General features: G+C 40.0%; 1 protein-coding gene across 6 annotated transcripts in view; it reads right to left on the bottom strand.

The window, feature by feature from the left end:
• NR3C1 (nuclear receptor subfamily 3 group C member 1) overlaps window positions 1-17608 on the bottom strand; it is a 487336-nt gene extending 469728 nt beyond the window's left edge. The window contains exons 1-3 of one of the 6 annotated variants that reach the window (XR_008705685.1): window positions 16562-17602; window positions 15957-16371; window positions 15045-15182 (exon numbers count right to left, since the gene is read on the bottom strand). The gene's annotated coding sequence lies outside the window, so the exon portion shown is untranslated. Of the gene's footprint in view, window positions 1-15044; window positions 15183-15956; window positions 16372-16561 lie in introns of all 6 variants that reach the window. The other 5 variants (XR_008705687.1, XR_008705691.1, XR_008705693.1 and 2 more) reach the window with 5 other exon arrangements.
• Between the last annotated feature and the right edge of the window lie 775 nt (window positions 17609-18383).

Raw genomic sequence — 18383 nt, forward strand, 5'->3', positions numbered from 1 at the left:
ACATAACATTATATGTCAACTGTCTTTCAATAAGAGAAGTCTATTTTTCCATGCCTTGAATTGGGCTGGCCTGTGTCTCTCTTCATTACTCTATGTGGTGGAAATGGCAATATTTAACTTCTGAGCGTGATTTCAAGAGACCCTGCAGCTTCTATGCTTGCCCTGTGGAGCCCTGAGGCCCCCATGCTGAGATGGAAGATCCTATGGAGGAAGAGGTCCAGCCTTCTCTGCTGAGGACCCAGGTATCTTACCCCCATTCAGCCTCAGCTAAGCATATCGAGCTAAGCCGTATCAGCTAAGCCATATCGAGAGCTCCAGCAAAAACAGCAGAACTACCATCCATTCAGCCCACAGAACTGTGAGAAATGATCATCCTGTTTTAGGCCACCAAACAGATGGGTAGTTTCCAGGGAGACCAATTTGTTCCAATTTGGCTGGGACTTTCCCATTTTTAGCTCCCAGTCCCACATCCCAAGAAACCCCTCAGCTCTTTTGTAGAACTCATGCAAACACCTTAACAGGAATAAAAGTGTACAACTCAAGTGTTTGAGAGAATTAAGGGTAATGGTGATGTAAAGGCAAAATATAGATGGAGTCCGTACAATGAAAGATTTTTATTTTTCTTGTTTTCAATTTATAAAATAACCCTATAATAATCTACTTCATAATTACTCTACTTTTAACAAAATAAAGATTTCTGAAGCTAATTAAAATTTAATCTTTTATTTTTATCTATAACTAAACTTCTCATTCAGGGTCCTAGTTGCGTTAAATATACCAGAAAGCATTCTCTGCTGGAGAATACTACATTTCAAGCTAAGCACAAAGGTAGCAGGCCCCTGGGAAATAAAGAACCAAAAAGTGAAAGAAAACATTGGACTTAACCAAATTCAAACCGGCTGTGAGTTTTCAAAACAGTATCATTGTTGAATACAGAAAACACTTAATATTATGTCATTCTGGGAGGGTCTAGGACAGGACCTTTTTTGGACAGTATTTTTCCCCAGGGGCATGTCTAAAGAAAACATAATCCAAGGAGATGATCTACAGGTAAGGTCAATGGAATGTGCATCTCGGGGTGGGGGTTACTAGGTAAGATAGTTGCTTAGAGCTGTTCTTTAGGGAGAAAAGTGGAGGTTGGGGTGTGTGTGTATGTGGCAGAGAAATCTTGAATCTGAAATTCATTAAATGATGGTGTAATCTTTTCCTCATGTCATAATTATTTGACCTAAAAATATATATTAAATAGCCAAGAGGTAACATATCTTTCTGCCTAACAGAAATTGCCTGTTATTCATACAATTAAGATGATTTCCCCACCCTACTGGCCAAAAGAACTTCATGCTGCTAAGGAAATAACTATCCTGTACATCACTAAAGTATTCTGACTCTGCAAAAAGCACATGTGAAATCATTCAGTAGGCTGAATAACAAAAAATGTCAGCCTCCAAGAATTTAATCAAGAAGGTATTTCCTTCTGCAGACTTCCGACAGCCAGCATGCTGAAAATGGCCCAGACACATCTGTACTGCATGTGTCTTCCGTGCACAGGACATATCAAGATACTAAGAAAAGCATTGCTATTGCTCTGCAAACAAGGTAATGCCCGATTCTTGAACAAGATCAAACTAGGATTCAATCAGGCAATTATTAACTGCCTTTGCTCCTTAGAGAGAACAAAAATATACAAAGAATATAGATCTTAACTTTTTAAAGAATGACAGGTAACATGACACACTGGCAGCCTATAAAAGCAAGAGACTGTTCTCCATGATGTGGATTTGTTGTCTTTGAGGACACACATGAATTGATGGATATATGGATATTTGCATCTTTAACCCCATCTACATCCATCCACCAGACATGATTAAAACTCACTCACCAGATGTTGAAAAGTACAGTACCTTCATTTTGCAACACTAGATTATTTACCCCCAAATTAACAAATTTTATCATGTTGATCAGAAAGCCACAACAACTGCAATTGGAGGTAAACATTAGAAAGCAGTAGGTTTAAATACTTAGGATTTTCCAAATTAAAAAATCAGTGTCAGGAGCCAAGTTTTAGACTCACTGGGATAGATTTTTCTAGCCATTTCCTAAGATTCTGTGGGTATTTCTAGAATTTCAATTTTTATTCTCTAAAATTAACTACCTCATGGTTTGCTAGTATAAAAATATACACATTGATAAAGGAGGCAAGAATATACAGTGGGGCAAAAATAGCCTCTTCAATAAATGGTGCTGGGAAAACTGGACAGCTCCCTGCAAAAGAATGGAATTAGAACACTTCTTAACACCATGAAAGTGAAAGTGAAGTCGTCTAGTCCTGTCCGACTCTTTGTGACCCCATGGACTGTAGCCTACCAGGCTCCTCTACCCATGGGATTTTTCAGGCAAGAAAACTGGAGTAGGTTGCCATTTCCTTCTCCAGGAGATCTTTCCAACCCAGGGATTGAACCCGGGTCTCTGGCAATGTAGGCAGACACTTTACCATCTGATCCACCAGGGAAAGATAAACTCAAAATGGATTAAAGACCTACATGTAAGGCCAGAAACTATAAAACTCTTAGAGGAAAATATAGGCAGAACACTTGATGATATAAATCAAAGCAAGATCTTCTATGACCCACCTCCTACAGTAATGGAAATATCAATCAAAGTAAACAAGTGGGACCTGATTAAACTTAAAAACTTTAGCACAGAAAAGGAAACTACAAACAAGGTGAAAAGACAATGCTCAGAATGGGAGAAAATAACAGCAAAAGAAACAACAAAGAATTAATTTCCAAAATACACAAGTAGCTCATACAACTCAGTATCAGAAAAACAAACAATCAAAAAGTGGGGAAAAGACATAAACAGACATTTCTCCAAAGAAGACATACAGATGGCTAACAAACACATGAAAAGATGCTCAACATCACTCATTATTAGAGAAATGCAAATCAAAACTACAATGAGATACCACCTCACACCAGTCAGAATGGCCATCATCAAAAAGTCTACAAACAAATGCTGGAGAGGGTGTGAAGAAAAGAGAAGGAACCCTCTTGCATTGCTGCTGGGAATGTAAATTGACCCAGCCACTATGGAAGACGATATGGAGATTTCTTAAATAACTAGGAATAAAACCACCATATGACCCAGCAATCCCACTACTAGGCATTACCCTGAGGAAATCAAAACTGAAAAAGGCACATGTACCTCAATGTTCATTGAAGCACTATTTATAATAGCTAGAACATGGAAGCAACCTAGATGTTCATCGACAGAATAGATAAAGAAGCTGTGGTACATATATGCAATGGAATACTGCTGCTGCTGCTGCTAAGTTGCTTCAGTTGTGTCCGACTCTGTGCGACCCCACAGACAGCAGCCCACCAGGCTCCTCCGTCCCTGGGCTTCTCCAGGCAAGAACACTGGAGTGGGTTGCCATTTCCTTCTCCAATGCATGAAAGTGAAAGTGAAGTCACTCAGTCGTGTCCGACCCTCAGCGACCCCATGGAATACTACTCAGCCATAAAAAGGGACACATTTGAGTCAGTTCTAATGAGGTGGATGACCTAGTGCCTATTTTACTGAGTGAAGTAAGTCAGAAAGAGAAATATAAATATCATATACTGATGCACATATATAGAATCTAGAAAGATGGTACTGATGAATTTATTTCCAAGGGAGCAATGGAGAAATAGAGAACAGACCTATGGACACAGCAGGGGGAAGAGAATGAGATGTATGAAGAGAGTAACATGGAAACTTACATTACCATATGTAAAATAGATAGTCAATGGGTATTTGTTGCATGACTCAGGGAACTCAAACAGGGACTCTGTGTCAATCTAGAAGGGTCAGATGGGGAGGAAGATGGAAGGGAGATTTGGGAGGGAGGGGACATTGGTGTACCTATGGCTGATTCTTGTTGATGTATGACAGAAAATCACAAAATTCTGTAAAGCAAATATCCTTCAATTAAAAAAATATAGTGGCAAAAAAATGAAAAAAAATATACAAAGCTACATGAACAAAAGCAGAAACCAAAAGTTCAGTTTGCAAAGAATAAAGCTTTAACAAACACTAAATGAAATAAAAGTAAGGTGAGAATTATGCATTTAAGGGAATAATAAAAGGAGACTGGAACACATTTGAAAGACACATGTTTCATTGTAAATGTTTATCCAAGTAGCCACAAATGCCACCAATTTGGTAACATGCCAAAAAGCTTCATTCCTTTCCAACAGCCTCTATCCCCTTTCATCTGAATGGGGATATAGGCTTTTAATCTGTGTCCCTTTCACCAACAATGTATTCTTCACATAGAAATGAGTCAGCTTATACAGTCATCAAAACAGTATGGTACTGGCACAAAACCAGAACTACAGACCAGTGGAACAAGAAAGAAGGAAAGCCCAGAGATAAACCCATGTACCTTTGGGCATCTTATCTTTGATAAAGGATACACAATGGAGAGAAGTCTCTTCAATAAGTGGTGCTGGGAAAACTGGACAGCTACATGGAAAAGAATGAAATTAGAATACTTCCTAACACCATACACAAAGATAAACTAAAAATGGATTAAAGACCCACATGTTAAGACCAGAAACTATAAAACTCTTGGAGGAAAACATAGACAGAACACTCTATGACATTTATCACAGGAAAGTCCTCTATGACCCACCTCCTAGATAAATGGAAATAAAAGCAAAAATAAGCAAGTGGGATCTAATTAAACTTTTTTTACACAGCAAATAAAACTATAAACAAGGTTGATAAATCCTCAGAATGGGAGAAAAGAGCAAATGAAACAACTGACAAAGGATTAATTTCCAAAATATATAAGCAGCTCATGCAGCTCAATACCAGAAAAACAAACAATCCAATCCAATCAAAAACTGGACAGAAGATCCAAACTATTTCTCCAAAGAAGACATACAGATGGCTAACAAACACATGAAAAGATGCGCAACATCACTCATTATCAGAGAAAAGCAAATCAAAACAATGAGATACCACCTCAGACCAGTCAGAATGGCCATCATCAAAAGGTCTACAGACAATAAATGCTGGATAGGGTGTGGAGAAAAGGAAACCCGTTAGCATTGTTGATTGCAAAGTAAATTGATACATCCAATATGGAAGACAGTATGGAGATTCCTTAAAAACTAGGAATAACACTATGACCAAGCAATCTCACTACTAGGCATGTACCCTGAGGAAACCACAATTGAAAAAGATACTTGTACCCCAAGGTTCATTACAGCACAATTTACAATAGCTGACTGTGGCTCAGATCATGAACTCGTTATTGCCAAATTCAGACTGAAATTGAAGAAAGTAGGGAAAACCACTAGACCATTCAGGTATGACCTAAAACAAATTCCTTATGATTATACAGTGGAAGTGAGAAATAGATTTAAGGGACTAGATCTGATAGAGTGCCTGATGAACTATGGATGGAGGTTTGTGACACTGTACAGGAGACAGGGATCAAGACCATCCCCATGGAAAAGAAATGCAAAAAAGCAAAATGGCTGTCTGAGGAGGCCTTACAAATAGCTGTGAAAAGAAGAGAAGAGGAAAGCAAAGGAGAAAAGGAAAGATATAAGCATCTGAATGCAGAGTTCCAAAGAATAGGAAGAAGACATAAGAAAACCTTCCTCAGCGATCAATGCAAAGAAATAGAGGAAAACAACAGAATGGGAAAGACTAGGGATCTCTTCAAGAAAATCAGAGATACCAAAGGAACATTTCAAGGAAAGATGGGCTCGATAAAGAACAGAAATACTTCACTTTCACTTTTCACTTTCATGCGTTGTAGAAGGAAATGGCAACCCACTCCAGTATTCTTGCCTGGAGAATCCCAGGGATGGGAGAGCCTGGTGGGCTGCCATCTCTGGGGTTGCACAGAGTCGGACACGACTGAAGCGATTTAGCAGCAACAACAGAAGCAGAAGATATTAAGAAGAGGTAGCAAGAATACACAGAAGAACTGTACAAAAAAGATCTTCACAACCAAGATAATCACGATAGTGTGATCACTCACCTACAGCCAGACATGCTGGAATGTGAAGTCAAGTGGGCCTTAGAAAGCATCACTACGAACAAAGCTAGTGGAGGTGATGGAATTCCAATTGAGCTATTTCAAATCCTGGAAGATGATGCTGTGAAAGTGCTGCACTCAATATGTCAGCAAATTTGGAAAACTCAGCAGTGGCCACAGGACTGGAAAAGGTCAGTTTTCATTCCAATCCCAAAGAAAGGCAATGCCAAAGAATGCTCAAACTACCGCACAATTGCACTCATCTCACACACTAGTAGTGTAATGCTCAAAATTCTCTAAGCCAGGCTTCAGCAATATGTGAACCGTGAACTTCCAGATGTTCAAGCTGGTTTTAGAAAAGGCAGAGGAACCAGAGACCAAATTGCCAATATCCGCTGGATCATGGAAAAAGCAAGAGAGTTCCAAAAAACATCTATTTCTGCTTTATTGACTATGCCAAAGCCTTTGACTGTGTGGATCACAATAAACTCTGGAAAATTCTGAAAGAGATGGGAATACCAGACGACCTGACCTGCCTCTTGAGAAACCTATATGCAGGTCAGGAAGCAACAGAACTGGACATGGAACAACAGACTGGTTCCAAATAGGAAAAGGAGTATGTCAAGGCTGTATATTGTCACCCTGCTTATTTAACTTCTATGCAGAGTACATCATGAGAAACGCTGGGCTGGAAGAAGCACAAGCTGCAATCCAGATTGCTGGGAGACATATCAATAACCTCAGATATGCAGATGACACCACCCTTATGGCAGAAAGTGAAGAGGAACTCAAAAGCCTCTTGATGAAAAGTGAAAGTGGAGTGTGAAAAAGTTGGCTTAAAGCTCAACATTCAGAAAACGAAGATCATGGCATCCGGTCCCATCCCTTCATGGGAAATAGATGGAGAAAGAGTGGAAACAGTGTCAGACTTTATTTTTCTGGGCTACAAACTCACTGCAGATGGTGACTGCAGCCATGAATTAAAAGACACTTACTCCTTGGAAGGAAAGTTATGACCAACGTAGATAGTATATTAAAAAGCAGAAACATTACTTTGCCAACAAAGGTTTGTCTAGTCAAGGCTATGGTTTTTCCAGTAGTCATGTATGGATGTGAGAGTTAGACTGTGAAGAAAGCTGAGTGCCAAAGAATTGATGCTTTTGAACTGTGGTGTTGGAGAAGACTCTTGAGAGTCCCTTGGACTGCAAGGAGATCCAACCAGTCCATTCTAAAGGAGCTCAGCCCTGGGTGTTCTTTGGAAGGAAAGATGCTAAAGCTGAAACTCCAGTACTTTGGCCACCTCATGCGAAGAGTTGACTCGTTGGAAAAGACTCTGATGCTGGGAGGGATTGGGGGCAAGAGGAGAAGGGGACGACAGAGGGTGAGATGTCTGGATGGCATCACTGACTCGATGGACATGAGTCTGAGTGAACTCCGGGAGTTGGTGATGGACAGGGAGGCCTGGCGTGCTGTGATTCACGGTGTTGCAGAGTTGGACACGATTGAACGACTGAACTGAGGACATGGAAGAAACCTAGGTGTCCATTGACAGATGAATGGATAAAGAAATGGTGGTACATATATACAATGGAATATTACTCAGCCATAAAAAGGAACACATTTGAGTCAGTTTCAATGAGGTGGATGAACATAGAGCCTATTATCCAAAGTGAAGGAAGTCAGAAAGAGAAAGTCAAATACCATATACACATATATATTTAATGTAGAAAGATGGTACTGATGAACTTATTTGCAGGTCAGCAATGGAGACACAGACATAGGGAACAGACTTGTGAACACAGGAGGGAGAAGGAGAGGATGGGACGAATGGAGAGAGGAGCATGGAAACATATACACTACCATATGTAAAACAGATAGCCAGTGGAAATCTGCTGTATGACTCAGGGAACTCAAATGGGTGCTCTGTGACAACCTAGAGGGATAGGATGGGGTGGGAGGTGGGACAGAGGTTCAAGAGGGAGGGGACATATGTATACCAATGGCTAATTCATGTGATGTATGGAAGAAACCAATAAAATATTGTAAAGAAATTAGGCTTCAATTAAAAATAAATTTAAAAAAATGAGTCCACTTAAATTTAAAAAAGGTAACTAGTTTTATTACCATTTCTGCTTAATTTAATGGCTTTGGATTTTTATTCTAAGAGCAATGTAAACTTATTTTATCTTGGCTGACAAAGCATTAAGTGACCTGGCCCTCGTCTACCCTCTTGACTTGTTTGCAAATTACTTTGCCCCTTGGTCACCGTGTGCCAGTTACACAGGTCTCCTGTTCTGCTTCTTGAGAACAACTGAGTGTATCTCACTTTCAGGTTTCTAATGTCCCTCTTTCTGTTGCCTGGAATGCCCTTTCTCTGGCACTCAACATGGTTGTCTCATCTCATCCTTCAAATCTAACCCAGCATCATCTCGCCAGAGAGGATTCCCTGACAAGCTTAATTTAAGTAGCCTCCTCCCAGCTACCCTTACTCCCAATCACCTCATTCTGTTGCACACCTCTGTGGCTCTTATCAAAGTCTGAAATTATTATCTCTTAGTTTACTTAAGTGGCGCTAGTGATAAAGAACTCGCCTGCCAATGCAGGAGATGTAAGAGATGCGGGTTCGAACCCTGGGTTGGGAAGATTCCCTGGAGGGAGACATGGTAACTCACTCCAGTATTCTTGCTTCAAGAATACCATGGACAGAGGATCCTGGAAGGCTACAATCCATAGAGTCACAAAGAATTGGACAGGACTGAAGTGACTTAGCACACAGCAGTTTACTTGTTCATCATCTGTCTTGAATGTTAGACATTGGAAGCATGGCCTTGATTTACTTCTAGATCCCCTGTGCCTAGAATGATACCTGATTTTGGTTTCAGGAAAATTTCTCTGTCTGATACAGAGAGAGAATTGATTGGAAGAGGGCAAGGCTGGAGTGGGAAGACTACCATAATCTAGTGAACCAAAGTGAGGGTAATGGGGATGGAGAAATGGGGATGGATGAGAGGGATCTTCAGGAGATAGAATCAGCAAGACTTGATAACTGGTTGGATGAGGGAGATCTTAAGGCCAGAATCCTGGTTTCTCCCTTTATGGTGAATTTCCCAAGCAGGTTCCAAGTTTGTATTAGGAATAACTTAAGATTTTCATGATATCAGCCTGCTCCTGACTGCAGCTGGTTGGTACAGGTAGTGACGTATGGATACATATGGTATCCACATGTAGGTCATAGTACGAGGGCAAGACATTTCAGTTTTCCCAGGGAAGTCCTGGACTGTTGCCCTTGAATACTGTTAGTACTACCTCCTTTCCCTCTCAAAAGTGTCCTTGTTTGAATGATAACATACTAGGTGCTTAGGGAAGGTAGGTGCCCCCACAATTGTCTGGCATTAACTCTGCCCAATATGAGTGCCCAGTGCTGAATGGTGCCTATACCAGTAGACTCTAGCTTTTAAGAACACAAGCACTATTTGAAGAAAGAAAGAGTGGGCCACACAAGGTGGTGCCTCTGTCGAGGCAGTCAGCGGCATATTGCAGAGCTGGGTGTCACTGCGAGTGACAGCAGGGCTGAGAAGCTCCCCCTCCCTGGTCCCTGGCACCCTTGCAGGCTACTTCCATCACTGAGGATCATTTGACTTAATCTCTTTCGCACCATTAAGGAGTTTAAATGACAAAATTACCACTCTAAGGCAGCAGGAACATGAAATGGGTTGTCCTACATTTTGTAAGGACGTGCCTTCCATGGCTAGGAACCTGTACCCGGAGATCCATGAAGGCATCTCAGCCTGTAATGGTGCATCACAGAAGCCAGCAAGACTAAAAACTTGACCTCATGCTATATTAAAGAGTTCAGAGTTAGCCGCTGTGAAATGATAAATTATTTTAATGATTGTGAGCAAGAATGGAGATCCATCACCAAAATCTCTCTTTGACATATCCACAGATCCCAGACTTTGAAGAGATTTCAAATTTAGTAAGTATGGCAAAAATGATCACAATATTGTATAATTATCCTCCAATTAAAATAAATTAATTTTAAAAAGACAAAAAAAGAGTGATTTTATCAGGGATAATTTAAGGCCTCACATCTCAATAATGTCTTGAAATCCCAACATAAATTTCCATGCTTCTTAATTGTTGATCTGAGCTTTCAATGAGTCATTGATTTATAAATTGCAGAAGTTCCTTGACATTCCCTCTACCCTTCCTTTTTTGTTGGGAAAAAGATTACTAGTTATGACTCCACCAGACCTTCCCTTAAAATCAAAGACTAGGTGATATTGTGGCCCAATTGATGTTTAAGAAAGCAGCCTAAGGTTTCAAATGCTATATATGCTTATGCAGTTTGTTTCATCTATTAGCCTCCTAAGAGGTTACTGAGGCTCCCTTTCCTCTGTCTGTTGACTACTGGCCACCACCCAGAAAGAGAAACTCTGACCTGGGATGGAAGATAGGTCTTAGATTGGCTGAAAATATAGAAACTTTGTCAATCCCTGAACAAAGGGATTCCTTGACCATAACTTGATTCACTGAGAGGCAGAAAACCTGAATGATAATCAGCAACTGAAAAGTCACCAGCTCTACAACTCAATGACACAGCATCAGAAATTGAGAAAAGTGCTTATATAAATACATTTCAAGCACTGGAGATTTATACAACTTTCTATCCCCCCAAATGTAATATATATTGAATATATTGAGAGTAACACAAAAGAAAACAAAAGGAAATAGGGCTACAATAAATGAAAAGGGGCCCCTGATATTTAAATCCAATAAAAATATCATTATTGGCAAAGTTTACCGAAGTGTCATCGGAAAAAGCAGTACTGACATTTTCTGTTCTTTCTCCTTCTGTTTTTCCCCTTAAATTAAAAATCACAGCAAAATAAAGCCGCTGACTGGACTCTGAGGAACACTATTCATTTTCCCCCTGACCCGATTAGTCAGAACGTCTTTCGAACGATTAGTTTTCAATTTGCACCACTGCCAGAGAGGAAGGCCTCCAAATTAATGGTTGCATTGATTGTTTACGCCTCCGAGAGGCACATTAAAAAACTTCAGCCATGCTAAAAGAAATGCTGATCTTGAAAGGATTTTATTTAATGGATTTTTTAAAAATTAAGAGTTTTAGAAACTTGCCAGAACTTGTTTAAAATTCCACTTTCAAGTTTGTCTGTCTAGAGAGCTTGAATGGGGAGGGCTTTGTCATTTCTTAGTGTAAAAAGCTTTGAACTTGAATTCTGGGAGCCCTGGACCTACCAGTGGGGATCTTGACAGAACTGCAATTCTGGCTCAAATGTAGGGCCCATTTGCCACCCAGCTTTCCCTTATTAACAAACAGGGTCCCTCGTTACTCCCTCAAGGGTCCCTCCTTGGTGGTTTCTCTTCTCTCTCTTTGGTTTTGGAAGCCACACTTAGGGGAAAAAAAGAAAAGGTTTAAACAAACGTTGGTCTGTTTGGTTGGCACAGAGGGATGGGAATTTGCACAAAGCCTTTGTTGGGCAAGCTTTCCTTAGCTCCCTGCCAAGGAAGTTCTAATTCTGTCTCTCAAATCAGGGAAGGTAAAAATGGATTAGATAACTATTTCTTCCATCCTAAATTGACTCTAAAGAACTGCACCATGTATTTGCAGCAGGACAAGGACCACATCAGAGGCAAGGTCACTTTCATTATTGACATATCCCATTTTGAAACTGGCCAATATAATGATGAAGTGGCTTATTCATGATAGTGTCATGCACAAAGCAACAGCTCACTGAGGACTCCTGAACAAATGTTCGGGGATAAGAAGTAGACTTCTGTTCTTGCTGCGGTCTGATGACCATGGTTTATGCCATGGCAAATGAGGGTTCATTAGATATCAAAGTAGTTCCCATTACTTAAAGTGGTACTGAATGCTCATTTTTCACAATCCCAAACGTTACTCCTAAACTTTTCTATGTGTGTCTTAACCAAACAATCATACTCCCTCTCAAATGCCCATGTGCTTCTTGGTTAATGCTTTGACCTGGGTTGGCACAGAAGAGAAGTGTGAGTCTTAAGTGATACCTTATTTGAATGAGGTTCAGTAATGGGAAGAGAGAGAATGAAAATCTAGAGTTTGTAGATCTCTGGTAAAAGGTAGAGGTCAAACTGACTGAGACTTAGTATCTGGCATTTGGAGACCTATGGTGAGCCCTGAAAGCATTCCTGGGCTCAGACTTGCTGTTGGCAGGTCAACACAGTCAAGACGGTAAGACTGGTTCTCCACCTTTCAGTTGTATGCAACAACCACTGTGCAAAGTAGCAGGGCTCTACAAAACCCATAACCTTAACACTAATCACTTGTTCCGTAAGAATTATGATGAGGTACCTCCAATTTTTCCCCTATCCAAAACCATAGCACTTCCTTACTCATAGCTGAGTGGTGGTATTTCCAGAAGTGCTGCTTTGACCATGTGGTATGAATACTCCTCATAGAGACCTGATAAATTCCTTCCAAACACAAGAGAAAAACTGACACTTGTCAAGTGAGTTTCATGTCAGCTGCCTCAATATGATTGACATGCTATTTACTAGATTCTACCTAATGTCATCTCCCATTCTTAGTTCACTAATTTAGTTTTGAGGTTTGTCATCTTCTTTATACAATGCATAAGATAGTTTTATTCTTAAATATACTGTATTGCTCAGGACCTTTTACAAATATTAAGAACAAGCTCTTGCATAAAGCTTTCCTGGAATCACTGGTTCCACTTTTCAGGACAGAAATAAAAGCCTATGTTTCACTCAAACATTCTGTGATTATATTTCCTAGTAGGATACATCTCCTATTATACTGAAAGCTCTTGGAAACTGTCCTTAAAAATACTTCAGGTGCCTAGCAGTTTCACAAACTGTGTTGAGGGATAAAGAGAGCCAGTTGTGTGAGCAGTCTGCTCTGGTAGAGAAAGTATTTTTTTATTGTCATTGTTTAGAATTAACGGCATATGGCCATAGTGAAAAGCAGACTGATTTTTAATTGGTTTTATTATTATTTTAAAATTCTCTAGATTTAGACAAGGAACTTCCTTATTTTGTGTCACTTTTGTCAGAGTGCTCCCACCTCATCCATGTACACAACTCTTCAAAGAAAGTCCAAAATGACCAACTTCTATTCAAAAACAAAGCAACTCTTTAAGATCACCCTTTGGCTTTTAACCAAAAGCCAAGTATTTCAAAGACTATACCAAAAGAAGCCAAGCACTGTGTACAACAAACAATTACTGTTATTCTTATGTATATCTAAAATTGCAAAAGACACTTGTGTGGACTTTAATGCCCTAGTTTATTCCTTCTGTGTTAATACAAATAAAATACACCACTTAGAGTCTTTAAAACCTCACACTTTCCTTTAATTTTTGATAGTTTTGTCTCCACTATACCCAACTGAAGTTCTTCTGAAGTTTTCCCTCATTTAGGTAAAACTACTAACTCTTAAGAAATGACCAAACCAAGTACAAATATAAATTTTTCTCATCTTTCTCTGGGGACTTTCCTGAGACTTGAGGCTCCCCACATACAAGGTCATGTCCAATAGTGTAACTTCTCACTGAAAACACTTTCAATAAATTTTGTTCATAGTATATCAGTTAGGAAGAGTAAAGAACATGAAATTATGTGCAGAGGTAGGTACATGGGAGGGTTTTGGGGCTAGGCCTGCAATGGCACACTTCATTTTTGCTCATTCCCTGTACCACTCATTGGTAGATCTCAGCCATGAGTCACACGTAGCAGCAAGTGGAAGCTGCTAAATGCCTGGCCAGGAAGAAGAGGAAATGGATGTTGCTGACCAGTTAGTGTTTGTACTATCCCATCAGATGGTTAGAGCCAGGAAGGCAGGGCATGCTAAATCCTGTCATGCAAAAATCTGTGCTTAATATAGTACCTCGTACATGGTTGAGTTTTGTCAACTCTAGCCCACTGGATGGGAAGCAAGCATCTTATGAACAAGAAGGAAAGAGTTGGGCCTACAGAAAATTCAAAGACTTTAACCTCAGAGGTAAGACTTCATCTGCTAAAATACAAGAGGAGACCCAGTAGATCCCATGAATGCTGATGAATTTCTAACATTTGGTTGTGAATTTTAAAAATCAAGGACAATTTATAGCAATTCACTTAAAAATTGTTTAGTTTTTGTTAACCTTCTAAATAATCAGCTTATGCAGAGACAGATACACACATACTTATGGTTATACAAGCTACTTGCATGTGTAAATGTACAGAAAATTTTGGTTTCATATGGCTTTTCTGGGACCAAAGAGAGAACATGTAAACACTTACTATGAGTAAACAGAGCCTAATTCAGTATCTTAGTACACAGAACTTTGAAATAAATGGGAAAAATATTCTATTTTGAGTTTTCCATGAAGGACTTAATTATTGCATGTCACCCAGAAAACCTAGCGACAATTTATAAGCTCTCACAAATCAACCACTAAGCAGTGGCCCACATTTTGTTCTAAGCATTGCTACCTTATGAGAAAGAACACTGATGCAGAAGTTCTGAAGATGTGGTGAATTCTTTCAGGCACAATATGATCACGATGATGACTAATAAGCTACATTTTTAAGATCATAAGAGAACTGTAGGTTAACAAGTAAATAATATTAATTATGCTAAAGTAATAGGCACTCTCAAACCAGGATTCTGTGGAGATGGATTGCTCCTGTACACCAAAGAAACTCATAATCATTCCCCTTCCTATGCTCCAAGATAAAGATATCACACATGCACACTCTAAGAACAACTAAGTGGCAGATTCCTTTTATTTAGGAGTGTACTGCTTTCTCTCTTGATATTATAATATTAACTGAAGATATTATATAAAGGTTATATAGGTAAGTCATACTGCATCAAATCATTGTTCAAACAGGATTTTTCTGAACCATTTAAACTATTAGTACAGAATGAAACATACAATCAACAGGCACCAAAACACAGAATGAATGAATAAAAAAACCAGAATGGTCCTCCACTTACCCGTGGAGTGCACCTGGATTTTATTTAGTGACAGCTTTAGTCAACTGTATCTTCACCTTGATTGTAGCATCTGTATCACCACATTCCTCATTGTTGGTTGTGAAGCTTGGTGTACTTGGAAGTACACTAGTTTAATACCTATAAATATGAGGAATATAACGTAAGAACATCAGGACTGAATTACTGCTCAGACCCTAATCAGTGGCGCCAATTAAGAGTAAATTTTAAATCAGAGACTCTCAAGCCGTAGGGGTCATCAGAATCATCTGGATCGTTTATTAAAACCTGATTTAGTAGATTTGGGGTAGAGTCTGGGAATTTGCATTTCTAACGAGTTCCCAGGTAATGCTGATGCTATTGGCCGGGGGCCACACTTTGAGAACCAATATTAAGTCAATAAACATCTATTTGAAGACCCTCATATGCCTGGAAATGGAGAATAGATTTTTGCCCTTAAAGAGCCAGAGGTGTCACCCAAACCATTGCACTTTCGTATTAGTGTTTGTTATATCTACAATTAAAATCTTTAAAAAATATATATATTGTATAAAACAAAAATCTGAATAAAATGCCGGTATTAACAGTAAATCGTAAGAGTTCACAACATAACATTTAAAATCAAGGGAAACTCATTATTTAATACCTTTTAAATACACATATTTCTGACAGTAAAAATCAAGTAAATTATACAAATATGAACATTAAATTACATAAATATGAACTTTTTTCCCTTTTTGGGGAGAAAATAAAATAAATCTAGGGATACATTACATAAAATCCTTACCTTTTCTCCCACCAAAGAAATAAACAAAAAGTGACCACCCATCCCCATTTACTAGCATCAAAAGTTTCTTCCACGTTTTACCAAAATAATACTGCATCTTCCTTAGAATCTTTTTTCAGCTTTACTACCTTCAGGAAAAATACCCGGTCCTCTTTGGCCTGATGTCCTCAGCTTGTTCTTGGGAAGCTCAGCGGCTTAGCACTCATTCTCAGTTGAAGTAACAGGACTGAGGTCATCAACTGCTGTTGGGTCTCCTTCATCTCCTGTTTCTGGCCAGTTCCCTGCAGGCAGTGAACATGTTGACCCCAGTGGCCAACAAACCCTAAACGTTGCTATGTGCTGTAAAGCCTCTGAAACACAGTGTATCTGGGGTCAAATTCAGTCATAGCTGCATTCCATTTGGCTGGTATGGTGCTTGGGGAGACCCGCACTGATGAACCCTCAGAAGAAGCCAGCCCTGTACCGTGCACTTCCGGCTGATTGCTTCTGACCGCTTATTTACATGACCTGCCTGGTCTCGCGAGATGGCTGAAATTGCAGCACCTGAACAAATAGAAAACCATGGCTTGAATAAATTGAGCAACTTTCCTAGAGGCATCATAGTAACTTGTGCCACGTGCTCAGAATGACGTGGCTCAAGGTTCCTTCCTTGCGCTTTGCTGCATCCGCCACGTCTGGGGTTTCTGTAGTAATAACGTAGAACTTAGACAAGAACTTAATCAGTGTTGTTTACCTATCCTGATGAGTTGTGCTTAAGGACACAAATATCACGGTCATCATATCCATCTCTCAGGTTTACCATGTCAGCCTGATCAACATGGTACCTTCCTCAACTTGGTACCTTCCTCTGGAGTGTTTTGAAACAGGTTGAGACTCCACTTTCCATTTTTAGGTTTGTGGAGGAGGAAAATATTATGTAAACCAGTGCAGGGTAAAGAAATAACTTGAGCACTGGCCTTGGAGTCAGTGACTAGAAAAAGTACAGGTTTTCATAAAGGCATTCTTTATAAACAAAATAAAAAAAGAAATTGAGCTTCAAATGTCAATGGCACAGTCTGAACTGGAAAACATTGAAATCAAGAGAGAGAAGGTTTCTCCTTGGCTCTTCCTACTTTGGCTGGCTGAGCTATTCTCCCGATTCTTTTTGTCATCGTTGCAGATGACAACAGAGAGAATTCACCTGTTCCAATTTGACCTTCTTATTCTTTTAACTGGCAAGCGAGGGGCAGAAGCAGGAAAACCAAAGGCAGTGATTCTCAAAATTAAGCATATATAGCAATCACCTGGGGAACTGAGGCTGCAGCATCTTTGACCCTAGCTGCAGAGTTTTCTGGTTAGTCTGGAATCTGCATAGCTCTCCAGCATCCACCGGGGTTTTTGATGTTGAGGGTACTAGAGCACACTTGCAGAAAACCCTTCTGCTTTAAAGCAGTCCTTCTCAAACTTTACCTACAGATTTCTGTTAAAATGCATAATCTGCTTAAGTAGGTCTGGGGTGTGTCTGTGAGTGTTCTCACAATCTCTTGGGGGATGCTGGTCCAAGAACTACTCTTTGAGTAGCAAGAGTTTAGGGCTTGGACATGTCAGTTGTTTTGCCTGGGATCAAAACTCAGAACACACTGTTAGTACTTAGTCCTATGACTGTAGTAATGTTTCAGTGAGATAATAAATATAAAGCCCCTAGCATATAAGGAGGCCTAACAAATGTTAGCTAGTATTGACATTTTGTTCTGCTTTGAGTTTTGTTTGATATATGTATTCCTCAGTAAGGGGACTTACAGAATTGCATACTGGTATCTTGGTGGTTTGGGCTTGTCTGGGTCACTTGAGTTTCAACCCTCTTTCCCCCAGCCCCCCCTTCTTCCCTTCTCTACATTAACCACATCCTGAACATCCCCAAATGGCCATTCCTTCCTCTGAAACCAGAGGTCCCTGAAGAATAGCTCATTAACTGGCAGTCTTGGTTGGAGTAGGAGATAAAGAAACAGGATAAAGTTTTTGAGCTACGCCCAGGCTAAGAGATTACAGACTCCTTGAAAAAGGTACCACATCCTTCTGGAAAACCAAACTTAAGACGTTTCCACTTAATGCATCTTTTGCAATCACAGGCTCCTATGAACCCAGTTCTCTTCTGCTATACCAGGAGCATTTTCCCTCAGAAATCAGTAAAACTGCCTCAATTTCAGGTTGGCCAGCTAAGAGCAATCCAGGAAGCCACCCATCACCCACCACAAGTAAGGGTGGTGAACAGGGGAGTCAAGTTCACTTTTTGGTTCTACTTCCCAGTGTAGAAGTAGTACACTACACTTTCCCAGTGTAGTCTCTCTGTAGGAGAGTGACTACGATAGTTGCTGCTGCTGCTAAGTCGCTTCAGTCGTGTCTGACTCTGTGCGACCCCATAGACGGCAGCCCACCAGGCTCCCCCGTCCCTGGGATTCTCCAGGCAAGAACACTGGAGTGGGTTGCCATTTCCTTCTCCAATGCATGAAAGTGAAAAGTGAAAGTGAAGTCGTTCAGTCGTGTCCGACCCTCAGCGACCCCATGGACTGCAGGCT

Source organism: Bubalus kerabau, chromosome 1, assembly GCF_029407905.1.
Source record: "Bubalus kerabau isolate K-KA32 ecotype Philippines breed swamp buffalo chromosome 1, PCC_UOA_SB_1v2, whole genome shotgun sequence".
Taxonomy (NCBI): domain Eukaryota; kingdom Metazoa; phylum Chordata; class Mammalia; order Artiodactyla; family Bovidae; genus Bubalus; species Bubalus kerabau.